Source organism: Myotis nattereri, assembly GCF_964212035.1.
Source record: "Myotis nattereri genome assembly, chromosome: 4".
NCBI classification, from domain to species: Eukaryota; Metazoa; Chordata; class Mammalia; order Chiroptera; family Vespertilionidae; genus Myotis; species Myotis nattereri.
In genome coordinates, this window is record NC_138079.1 from 90,091,046 (window position 1) to 90,103,081 (window position 12,036).

The 12,036-nt window shown below is 47.4% G+C and overlaps 1 pseudogene across 1 annotated transcript; it reads left to right on the top strand.

The window, feature by feature from the left end:
• Nucleotides 1-3,432: 3,432 nt before the first annotated feature.
• On the top strand, nt 3,433-5,707 carry LOC308518547 (nucleolar protein 11-like; annotated as a pseudogene). Its single transcript has 2 exons — nt 3,433-3,501; nt 4,815-5,707. The product of its transcript is annotated as a nucleolar protein 11-like (transcript).
• Nucleotides 5,708-12,036: the final 6,329 nt, after the last annotated feature.

Here is a 12,036-nt window from a genome sequence, read left to right on the forward strand (position 1 = left end):
GCCACGATCCTGCACTTCTCCAAGCCTATGCCTCCTGGATTCCGGAATTCCGTGTGGCAAGTTTGCTCATCTACTCAGTCAGCATTCATTGAGTCTCACAATGTGGACACTTACAATGTGTCAGGACCAGGCTCAGCACAGAGGATTCAGAAGTGACTGAGATAACATGACCCCTTCCCTCCAAGTACTTGTTCTAATATAGGGGCTCTCAACCTTAACACCTTAACACTGTTGAAATTTTGGGTCAAATAATTCTCTGTTGTGGAGCTGTCCTATGCGTCACAGGATGTTCAGGGGCATGCCTGGACTCTCCCCACTCCACTCAGTTGTGACAATCAAAAATACCTCAAAATTTTGCCGAGTGTCCCCTGGGCATCGAAATCCACCCACCTCCCAATAGAGCCACCGTTATGATGGGACAGTGGAGAGGGTGTGGCTTTGGAGCAAGATGGGCCTGGTCCTCCCACCCGATTTGCTGTATGACCTCAGGGGAATTACTTCCCTGAACCATAGTTTCCGTATTTGCAAATTATGGGTAACAAACATACTTTTACAAGGTTGTTAGGAGAACTAAAGATCAAATATGTAAAGTGCTGTAGCAGACACTGTCAATAGCCATCCAAAGCCATCCTCCCCACCCCAGTTCTTCTTACTAGCAGAACCCCAGTTCTGTTCAAGGTTTCTGACCTCAGGAAAGTTGGCTCAGTGCCTTGGTTTGGGGGAAGATATGAGCCAGGACTAGCCAATGAGATGTAAGGGATGGAGCCCTCTGGAAAAGATCTATATCTGACTAAAAAGGGGGAGGGGGAGAGATTGATAAAGAGTGCAGTGATTTTAAAATTTGTGCACAAATTCTTCGATACTCCTTCCATCAAACTGTGGAGCCTCATTCCCTTCTTCTAGAATGTGAACTAAATGTAGTGACTCATCTGTAATGAACAGGGCACAGAAGTGAAAATGTGTGACTTCCAGGATCAGAGCATGAGAGGCACTGTGGCTTCCTCCTGTGCTCTCGGATCACACCCTCTGGGGACCATGGTGACAGGCTGTGAGGACACTAAAGCAGCCCTGTGGAGAGTCCCATATGGAGAAGAGGCCCCAACTGACACCACCAACTTGATGGCGTGTGTGGGACCCACCTTGGAGCAGGTCCCCAAGCCCCAGTCAAGCCTTCAGATGACTGCAGCCCTGGCCAACATCCTGACTGAAACCTCAGGAGACATCCTGATCCAGAACCACACAGCTGAGGGACACCTGAATTCCTGGCCACAGAGAATAAATGTTTGTTGTTTTAAGCTGCTACATTTTGGAGTGATTTGGAAAACTAATACAAGGAGAAACTGTCTGAACTCCCACATGCCCATCACCCCCCAGACCTGCCTTTAGACCTTGTCAGATGAGACGAGCCTGAGACGGAGGCCTGGTGAATCTCAGGGATGCTAACCAGGGCCACAAAAACAACCCCAACACCACCACTTCCAGATGTCTTGCTATAGGCGGAAAATACCCCCTATTTCCAGGGGTGGGCAAACTTTTTGACTCGAGGGCCACAATGGGTTCTTAAACTGGACCGGAGGGCCGGAACAAAAGCATGGATGGAGTGTTTGTGTGAACTAATATAAATTCAAAGTAAACATCATTACATAAAAGGGTACGGTCTTTTTTTTTTTTTAGTTTTATTCATTTCAAACGGGCCGGATCTGGCCCGCGGGCCGTAGTTTGCCCACGGCTGGCTTAAACCATGGTTTCCTGTAGCTTCAGCAATAATTACAGCAAGTTCTAAAAAGACAGTGATGATCTATGATGCTATTTTTACTATAGCTTCTATGAATTCCAATCCTCTAAATTCCACACAAGGTGTACCCACATTCTGAACTAAAGGTACTGACAGTGATAATGGGTGGAGAGCACCAAACTGAGAAGCTTTTAAGCTTTAACCTTTCATCCTTCATTCTGAGCAATCTGATATTCCTGACAGGCCAGGCCCAGGCCCCATGCTCTTACTCATCTTGTGCTGCCACAACAAAGTACCATAGAGTGGGGGGCATAAACAACAGAGATCCTGAAGGCCGGCAGTCCACACATGGCAGAGAGACCAGAGGTCTCTTATAAGGGCACTAATCCCACCATAGGGCCCCACACCTTCATGACCTCATCTAAACCTAATCACTCCCATCTCCAAATACCCTCACACTAGGGGTTAGGGCTTCAACATGTGGATTCTGGGAGGAAACAATTCAGTTTGGCTCATGTCAAACTGCAGAGACTTCAACTCTCTATTCTCCAGAGAGATGAAAACAACAAAGAATTCCCTTTTTCTAACAATCATCTTACTTACAGAGGGCTAGAGCTGGGTCTCAAATTAACAGCCAGACCACAGAACTGTCAACCCTCCAGGGAGTAGCCCAGAGAACTGGCAGAAAAATCACAGAACTGGGAAGCTGCACTGTAGCTCTAGACACTGTGTCTCTAACCTTTTTGATACTCCATTGCTCAGTTGCCCGGTCTACAAAACAGCAGTAGGGAACGCCATCTCAGAGGCTCACAAAGGAAGTGCAGGAGCTTGAAAGACTGTCCTGGACGCATGTACCGTTACCTTCCCAGGCTCTGATGCCACCAGGGATTAATAGCTGGAGTTTCGGGTATCAGAACGGATTATGTCAAGATTTTCCAGGACAATGAAGACTGTCTTCAGTGGAAAGATGAAAAAGCTGCCTAAGAAATAAAACAGTCTCTAGACTCTAAAAGCAAGACACTGAGTAAGTTGATTCTTGGCAAGAATGGTTCTGCTGACCAGAAGCTGGGAGCTTGCTGTAACAAACGCTGCAGGTGACATACAACAGCAACGTGCCCCTTCGTCTTTGTAAACTAGATCTCAATTTTTTAAGGAACTGGGGCTCTTTCTGTTGCAAGGGAAGCTGGGTCCTTCCCAGTTACAAGGATGAATCTTGTCAGTCTTAGCCAGGATTGGCCAACCATGGTGCTGGCTAAACCCGGACCACCGCCTGCTTTTGTGCGGCCCAGGAAAATGGCTCTTACATGTTTTAAGTGGTTAGAAAGATCAAAAGTATAATAATGGTGCTTCCTGACATTTGACATTATATGAATTTCAAATCTCTCCCCTTCATTTACCTATTACCTGTGGCTGCTTCCACACTGAACAGCAGAGTTCAGTAGCTGCTACAGAGACGGAACGGCTACACGGCTAAAACATTTACTATCTGGCTGCTCACAGGTAAAAATCCCTGGTCTAGTGTCCACCGGAATTATATGGAGGCCGTATTCAAATACAGATCGTGGAGAGACAAAGCAGGAAGCCTGCAGGAGGGAGTGTGGTGGTCCACAGGTTTGCCCAGACGGCAGGCAGCCCTGGAGGAGGAATTCACGTCGTCTGCAATACCCTGGGATGTTGGGCCTGACAGACTTCTACGCATGGAGCAGAGCGACAGAGCAGCCCAGCTTTCAGTCAAGGACAGCAGCAGGACACTCGTCCTCTCTGAGGTGAGGGCGATGGGACAGGAGTACCCCACTGCTGTCTCCCCATTGCTGAGGACAGAGTAGGGGCCTGGGGTTTCTCGCAGCCTCAGAAAAAGAGGGGTGAGCAGCGAGCAGGCTATTTGGAAAGCCGGTGTGGCTTCTCAGCTCCCTGAATGAGGTCTGGAATGTGACTTGGTTGCTTTCCTGGAGAGAGAGGCATATTTCCGAATTGCAGGCACAGAGCGTCTAAGTGCACGTGGGCCAGACTCGGAAAGAAAAGGAAACCTGTGCTTCTGCTTCGGACCTCGGAGACAGACTTGCCAAGATCCCTCCTGGGATCTCTGTCAGCTCAGCTGCCCACTGAAGGGTCTGAAGGGAGACTGCTTGGAAGAGAGAGGACAGCTGACGTGGCGGGGACTGGTTTATCCCTGTGTCCACACACTTCTTGCCTCGGGGAAAAGCTTTGTGGGGTTTTGTTGGGTTTTTCGTTTTCTTGGTATCTTAATGGGAATCTTGATTAAGAATCATCTGTTGCCAACTTCGTGCTGTAAACCCTAGAGTGCAGTCCCGGAAAATCTACATGCCCCACGCCCAAAGCTGAAGGCACACCTTTTAGGCGGCTTTACTTCTGGTGGGGGGATAGAGGGGAATTCTTTTTGTGGGCTGCTGAATATAGTTTCTTGTTTCTTTAAGAAGCTAGATAATCAATCACCTCTGAAGTTTTGGGGACAGGGCGCCAACAGTCCCCTATGCTGTTTGCTTGCTTTGACACTTCTGATGACACTTGGTTTTCACCTGGGCTGCCGAATGGAGTTACATTTTGCAAGCCCTGCATAGGAGCACAGTGGAGGATGTGCACGGGCGTCCCAGCTCGGCTTACTTAATTTCCCAGGCCCCTGTTCAAAGGCACAATGGAATCCATTTTCCAAACATACTATTTTTTATGTTTTCATTTTAACTATTTTTTTAAAGTCCTTATATTTGTAATTGGTGTAGGATACACATAACATAACATTTACTATTTTAACCGTCTTTTTAAAGGTTACAGTTCAGGATACTAAGTACAGTCACCGTGTTGGGCAGCCATCACCACCATCCATCTCCGGAGCTCCTTGCATTGGCAGAACTGAAACTTTGCACCTACTGAACAGGGCCTCCCCACACCCCCAGCCCCTGGCAGCCACCATTCTGTTCTGTCTTAAGTGGAATCATACAGTATTTGTCTTTTTGTAAATGTAGGAAATGTGTTGAAGACTATCATTTTAGTTGTAAATTTAATTGCTTTTATAGTCAGAAATTGACTCTGTGAATAGTGTGTGTTATCTTAATGTTGCTAGGTTTCTGAGCAGAAACCCTTGGGCAGCTAGCTGGTCAGTAAAACAAGGCCAAATGATACACGCCCAGCTGTGTACAACTTCTAAACCAGAGAGTATACTGTTGTTCAGGACAACAAGGTTTTGAGATTATGGAATAAGGAAGATGAAAACCTGGATTAAGTATTTAAAGCTATGCTGTCAGCTGAGGTACACAGACACATTCAACACGAAGGATGGGCCTTGGTGCCATCCAGGAAGGGGCCGTGTGTGGGTTAGAGGCCTTGCTTGCAGAGCCCCAGCAGAAAACTGAACTGTTATCCTGAGGAAGCAGTGATTAAGTGGACATGGTTTTTCATGGTACCTAGGCATCCTGTTTTAATCTTTATTACTGGAAAACATGGAAATTACTTTATGTACAAATGTTTAACTCAAGTGGCTTAAGCAAATACACACCCTGACTTAAACAAGAAGAAAGATCTGTTAACAGAGTTTTACTGCATCTGTGTGTCCGAGATTCACCTCTTCGACGTCATTAAGCTCTGATGGATGCATATATGAAACCTTGATACCAATATATTTGAGTGACCCAGAAAAATCATCAAAATCAGAGGGGAGTGAGATCACTGTTGCTCAAGACAGTAGTGTCTGGGAAGGCTCAAAATGGTGTTGCGCTCGGCATCCTGGACCGAGACCGTGTAGCGGTCCTGGGATCACCACTACCGGCTTCTAAGGAATGCCTCTCCATATGGAACACAGAATTTCGAACACCACAGGTTTCAAAAGAATTACCACAAGGGACCAGCAGTCAGCTCTGGTATTACGGGGGACATCTGTTTATGCTACATGGAAAATTTCTAACTGTGATTCTAAACAAGTGTGAAGTGCCATCACCAGCAGATGCGCTTGGAAAATGAAAGCATAGGCACGGTCCATGCACTCAGGCTGTGTGTTAGTGTGTAAACTGGGAAACCTCACGGGGGTATGGACTTGGACCCCAGAACTCAGAGCCATCAAAGAGAATTTTAAGGGGAAGAAAAACTGAAGCAAGTATCCAGCCAGAGGCTCCAGCATCCAAACAACTTTTAAAACCATAAAGAAAGATTCAGAAAAACACACGGAAGTAGAACTACTCAAAATTTGGCTATTAAGCAGACACCTGACTTTCCTATGATTATTGGGGACACAGTACTAGGACTTCTGGGAAGGTGGGAAACAGAACCATCATTTTACCCTAGAACTCTCCAATCATTTATCCAAACTCACATGCTTCCTCACAGCTTGTGCCCTGGCTCAGTGGAGGTCGCCTAGAAGAGACCCATGTATAGATGTTACTGCTCTGTCTACAGCAGTCTCTGACATTGCTGAAGCCGTCACCAGTGCTTGCTTCAAGATGTTCTCAAGCATTGGTAATGGCAGTCTTCAAGAAACAGGGGTCCAGCCCTCGCTGGTTTGGCTCAGTGGATAGAGCAGGGGTCCTCAAACTTTTTAAACAGGGGGCCAGTTCACTGTCCCTCAGACCATTGGAGGGCCGGACTATAGTTTAAAAAAAAAAAAACTATGAACAAATTCCTATACACACTGCACATATCTTATTTTGAAGTAAAAAAACAAAATGGGAACAAATACAATATTTGTATTTGCATGTGGCCCGCGGGCCGTAGTTTGAGGACCCCCGGGATAGAGCGTTGGCCTGTGGACTGAAGGGGCCCAGATTCAATTCTGGTCAAAGGCACATGCCCAGGTTGTGGGCCCGGTCCCCAGTGTGGGGCATGCAAAAGGCATCTGATCAATGATTCTCTCTCATCATTGATGTCTCTCTCTCTTTCTCCCTTCCTCTCTGAAATCAGTAAGAATATTTTTTTAAATAATTCACTGAAAAGCCTCAGGACACAACAGAGGAGACCACCTCCTGCCCTGCAATACCAAACAGAGCAGCTCCACTAACTGCAATGAGTGAGTGACATGTTTCTCCCACCCGATGTGAAAGACATCCCAGCACAGCATAGCTTCTGCTTCTCCAGTATCGTAGCTCCTTTATTTGAAGTGAAGTGAAAATGCTGCCATGAATCCTGGAATACACCCTCCAACCCTGAACCAGATGATGGACTGGTTATGCCTCCTTCCAGATGCTAATTTGAATGCTGCCAGAAGCAAAAAGGCCACTGTTCAGACTTTACAAGTTTGTGAAACCTCAGATATGCATTTGGTCCCGAGCTCAACAAGACTGAAATAAGTCTTCATGAGCCACAGAAATTAAATCAAGAAGAGAAGAGTGGGGAATTATATTCAGTTTCAGAAGTGCTGGAACTCTTCTGATATTACCAGCTCTCCTTCATAGATGCTTTAAGGAGCTCTTGTAAAAGGGGATTCTTCCCACTCACCCAGGCAAGAGATGTATTTTGTTCGTGACTGTCTTGGTGACAAGAGAAATGTGTCAGCAAGTACCCAGACGATCACTTGATGCCCTTCAGTTGGACTGCAGGTTCCATGCCAACCTATTCTAGTTTAAGGATGCTGCAGACAGAGATTCTGAAACTTTTAAAAAATATGTAACTAGCTAATTTTAAGTAAACTTATTTGTGACACTTAAAAATGAAAAGACAGAATGTGGGCCCTACCCCAGAGTTTCTGATTCAGTAGGTCTAGGGTGGGGTCCAAGAATATAATTGATATTTGTAACAAGTTCCCAGGTGATGCTGATGATGCTAGTCTGGAGATCCCACTTTGAGAACCAAAGGTCTAAGCCACAGTGTCAGGATGGCTGAGGGATCTAAGGCGCCACCTGCTACACATGACAAAAAGAGCAGACAGGTGGAAAGAAACTGGATTCACCATTACAGAACTAAGCCACTGAAGGAACTAACCACAAGGCCACCCTCTGTAAAACAATGGCTGCCATGACTGTATAAGCCACTTCCACTTGGGTTCTCAAGGATTCAAAGCCAACACATCCTCTGAGGTGTCATTACTCCGCACAGCCTGACACTAGCTAGGTTCCAACTCTACCCCTCACCACTGTGTGCACACCACCAATCCCAGACCATGAGGACTGGGGTCAGGCACAGGGGCCACACTTCCCACCATCCTACAGGAAAGAGGGGTAGAAGGAAGCATTATCTTGAAAACCATCAAATCCCAGGTTGAAGCCTTATTTCCATCACTCGGTAACCATGTGACCAGAACACCTGTTCACCCCATACCCCGGGATGTGACTACACCCGCATGGTTGACCCCAGCAGCCCTATCTGTAGTTCTGGGCAAGATCATTTCCTCTCTGGACCATTATTACCCATTAGGGCTGGCATATCATGAACACTCCCCAGGTCTCAGACACTGTGCTAAACCCTTTACCTACATGATCTCATTTACTAGTAATCCTCACGGCAACCCTAGTGGATGGGACCATCATTCCCCCACCTCACAGCTCAAGAAACTCGGGCCCCGGAGGTTAAGCGCTTGTCCAAGATCACACAGCTTATAAGGGCAGAGTCAGGATTCCAAGTCAGATCTGACACCTCAAGAGCCCACGTGTTTGAGTTCTACACATCAGGGGCCCCAGGAACATTACTGCTTCTCAGTGTCTGACACACAGGCTCCTTCCTCTCCCATCACCCACCACTCAGCCTAGAAAAGGAGGCAGAATGTTGACTCCACTTTCAAAAGCCACCAGCTCTGGCCTGCGAGCCCGAGTGAAGCTGACATCAGCACTGAGGGAAATACTGAGAGAGAACTCAAGACGTGGGCGAGACGGTGCCCCTTGAGAACTGTGGTGGCAGCGTGACTGCAGGAGCCCAGGCCTGCCCTGCATCTCATCAGCGTGGGTTCCGGGGCCGCAGCCTGGTCTTACCTGCCAATTTCCTGCCTGGCTGCGCATCCCCCGCTGCCCCTCTGGCTTCCAGGTGTCTAATCAGCCTGCTGACTCCGCCCTGGAGAGCTGGGCTGTCTGCCTTGCCCCTCCAGAGGGCAGGCGGAGGCAGTGGAACCGGCGGCAATTCCGGAGCCATCACAACTCCTGGCTGAAACCAAACATGACAGATTTACCATTGGGCAGGCTGTTCCATTTATTATTTAACGCTCGCAATAAATATTTGCATGACCCAGCGCTGGAGGGAATGCTCTGTGATAACTCACTGCGTTTCCCTGCCAAACACCACTGCAGTCAGGCCCAACGCTGCAGCGAGAACATTTTCTGCTATTGCTAAGGAGCCAGGTGATGTTCCTCTGGTAGAAAACATATTCTCGCCTGTCTCTAAGGAGGGGGAAGGGAGCAGGGAGACTGTAGTTCCAAGAAGTGACTAGATAAGGAGGAAGATGAAGATGATAGCTGATATCCACTTAGGGCCACGGTATGCCAGGCTCTGTGCTAAGCGCTTCACATTCATTCTTTCGACACATAGCTCTAGAGCAGTGGTTCTCAACCTTCCTAATGCCGCGACCCTTTAATACAGTTCCTCATGTTGTGGTGACCCCCAATTTCATTGTTACAAATTGAACATAATTAAAGCATAGTGATTAATCACAAAAACAATATGTAATTATATGTGTTTTCCCATGGTCTTAGGCGACCCCTGTGAAAGGGTCGTTCGACCGCCAAAGGGGTCGCGGCCCACAGGTTGAGAACCGCTGCTCTAGAGGGTAGAGCCACCAGACTTAGCAAACACTAGACACTCAGTTAAAATTTGAAATTCAGCTACACTATGAACAACATTTAGTACAAGTGTGTCCCATACAATGCTAGAAAAATTATTTGCTGCTTATCTAAAATTAAAACTTAACTGGGCCTCCAGTTTTTCTCTGATAACCCTGATTGAGGTTATGCCCAACTGTGACTGAAGAGCAAAAGGGGGTTATTTTCCACTGGGGTTCAGGGAAGGAGCTCTTAAGAAGGTGACACTTGAGCAGAGATGTCAATAAATGGAGACTTCAATGACCAAGGGGAAACACAGTTCCAGGCAGTGAGAAGAGCCCATGCAAAGGCCCTGAGGCTGGGGCTAAGGGAGAGGAGAGGGGGGCATTTGAGGAGTAGAGGGAAGGAGGAGAAAGGGACAGGATCCATGGTCATGATAAAGAATTTGGATGTTACTCTAAGTCAAAGGGAAGGCACTGAAAGGCTTTTCCGCTGGAAGCGCCAGATTGGGGTCTGATGCCTGCTGCCTGAATCTCTGAATCCAGCTGAGACACAGAGGACCTGACATTGGCAGGAAAGGAAAAAAGGAGGAACAAGGAAAAAAAAACCTGCTTTAGAAGAGAGCTGAGCAGGTCTCACAGGAAACGTACGCACAATAGCAAACCAGCCGCCCTCAACAGAAACCTCCACATTTTCCCTGAGTGGTTCCCCGAGCCAGGCAGCCGGAGGGAGGGGGACGTCGGTGTGACAACGCCATCAATTTCCATTCTGCTTTGGCCAAATACAGAAAGGACATTTCAAAGACTTTTAAAAATAACTTCCAAACAACTCAAGGGTAGGGGGGAAAAAAGAGAGAGAAAAGTTATATTCAGCCTGCTCGAGAATAAAAATAATGACAATAACTAATACAAATAAAAATAATTGTATTATGAAGCAGGCAGATTATGGTAGCAGGGTCCCACAACTAAGAAAGGACCAGGCAGGGTTTTTGTTGGTTTGTTTGTTTTTATACTCACCCCAAGGACATTTCTTCCATTGATTTTTAGAGAGAGGGAAGGGAGGGAGGAGAGAGAGAAACATAGATGTGAAAGAGACACATCAATTGGTTGCCTCTCATACACGCCCTGACCAGGACCAAGGATCCAACCTGCACCTAAGGTGCATGCCCTTGACTGGGAATCGAACCTAAGACCCTTCGGTCCTCAGGCCAACGTTCTAATTGGGCCAAACCAGCCAGGGCCAGGCAGGGTTTAAAGGTATGTTTGTCTGGCCCCAAATCCTGGGCTCCCCAAAGCTCTCTGGGGACTTGCTATGGACTGAATTGTGTCAACCCTTCCCCTCCCCAAATTCATATGCTGAAGCCCTAACCTCAGTGTGATTGTTTCCAGAGAAAGGTTGTTAAGGAGATGATTGAGGTTAAATGCGGTCATGAAGGTGGGGCCCTCCTCCCTCCCTGTCCATCTCTCCCAACCCTGAGGACACAGCGAGAAGGCGGCCCTCTGCTAGCCAGGAAGCGAGCCCTCCCTGGAACCTGACCACGCTGGCACCCTGATCTCAGACTCCCAGCCTCCAGAGTGGGCGCCATCAATGCTGCCTGTGGTATCTTGTTATGGTGGTCAGGCAGACTAAGAAAACGATGTGAACCCAACCACAGCCCAGCTCCCAGCCAGCCCATCCTGTCAGCCTAGCTATGGAAAGCAAGACCCCTTACCCCACCTCCTCTTCAGCCTTCCTTCTTAGCTGACACCTAGAGGGGCTTCCCACCTGGCAAGCCCTTCCCTTCCGCCCTTCTTCCCCACAGGACTCACATGCCTTGGGAGATGCCAAGCAGTAAGTCCTGGCAGCGCAAGGACTGCTCTGGAGAGGAGCCCAGTGGCAGAGTGGAAGGAGCACGGCCTTGCTATTAGAAACCCGAGTTCCAATCCCAGCTCTATCACCAACTGATTCGGTGGCCATGAGCAAAGGCCTGAATCTCAGTTTCCCTTTCTGAGGAACTGGGATAATACAATGCACCCCACTAGGATCATTGTGGAATTAAATAAGATGCTAGATTTTTTAAAAAATATATATTTCATTGATTTTTTACAGAGAGGAAAGGAGAGGGATAGAGAGCTAGAAACATCGATGAGAGAGAAACATCGATCAGCTGCCAACTGCACAACCCCCCTACTAGGGATGTGCCCGCAACCAAGGTACATGCCCTTGACCGGAATCGAACCCGGGACCTTCAGTCAGCAGGCCGACGCTCCATCCACTGAGCCAAACCAGTCAGAGCTAGTTTTGTGTGTTTTTTTAAGTCAACACAAAACCTGGCACAAAGTCAGCACCTGATAAGCAGTAGCTGTTAGTAATAATAACAATAACAATCAAATCATGGGATTGCATCAGTTCACTCAACAAATTTTTATTGTACACCTATTATATGCTAGACCAGTGGTTCTCAACCTTGGCTGCACATTAGAATCACCTGGGAATCTTTTTAAAATCCTGATTTCTGGGCCTCATCCTCCGGAAATTCTGTTTCTTTGTTATGGGTGGGGCCACAACATTAGTAACAAAGAAACAGAATTTCCGGAGGATGGGGCCCAGAAATCAGGATTTTAAAAAGATTCCCAG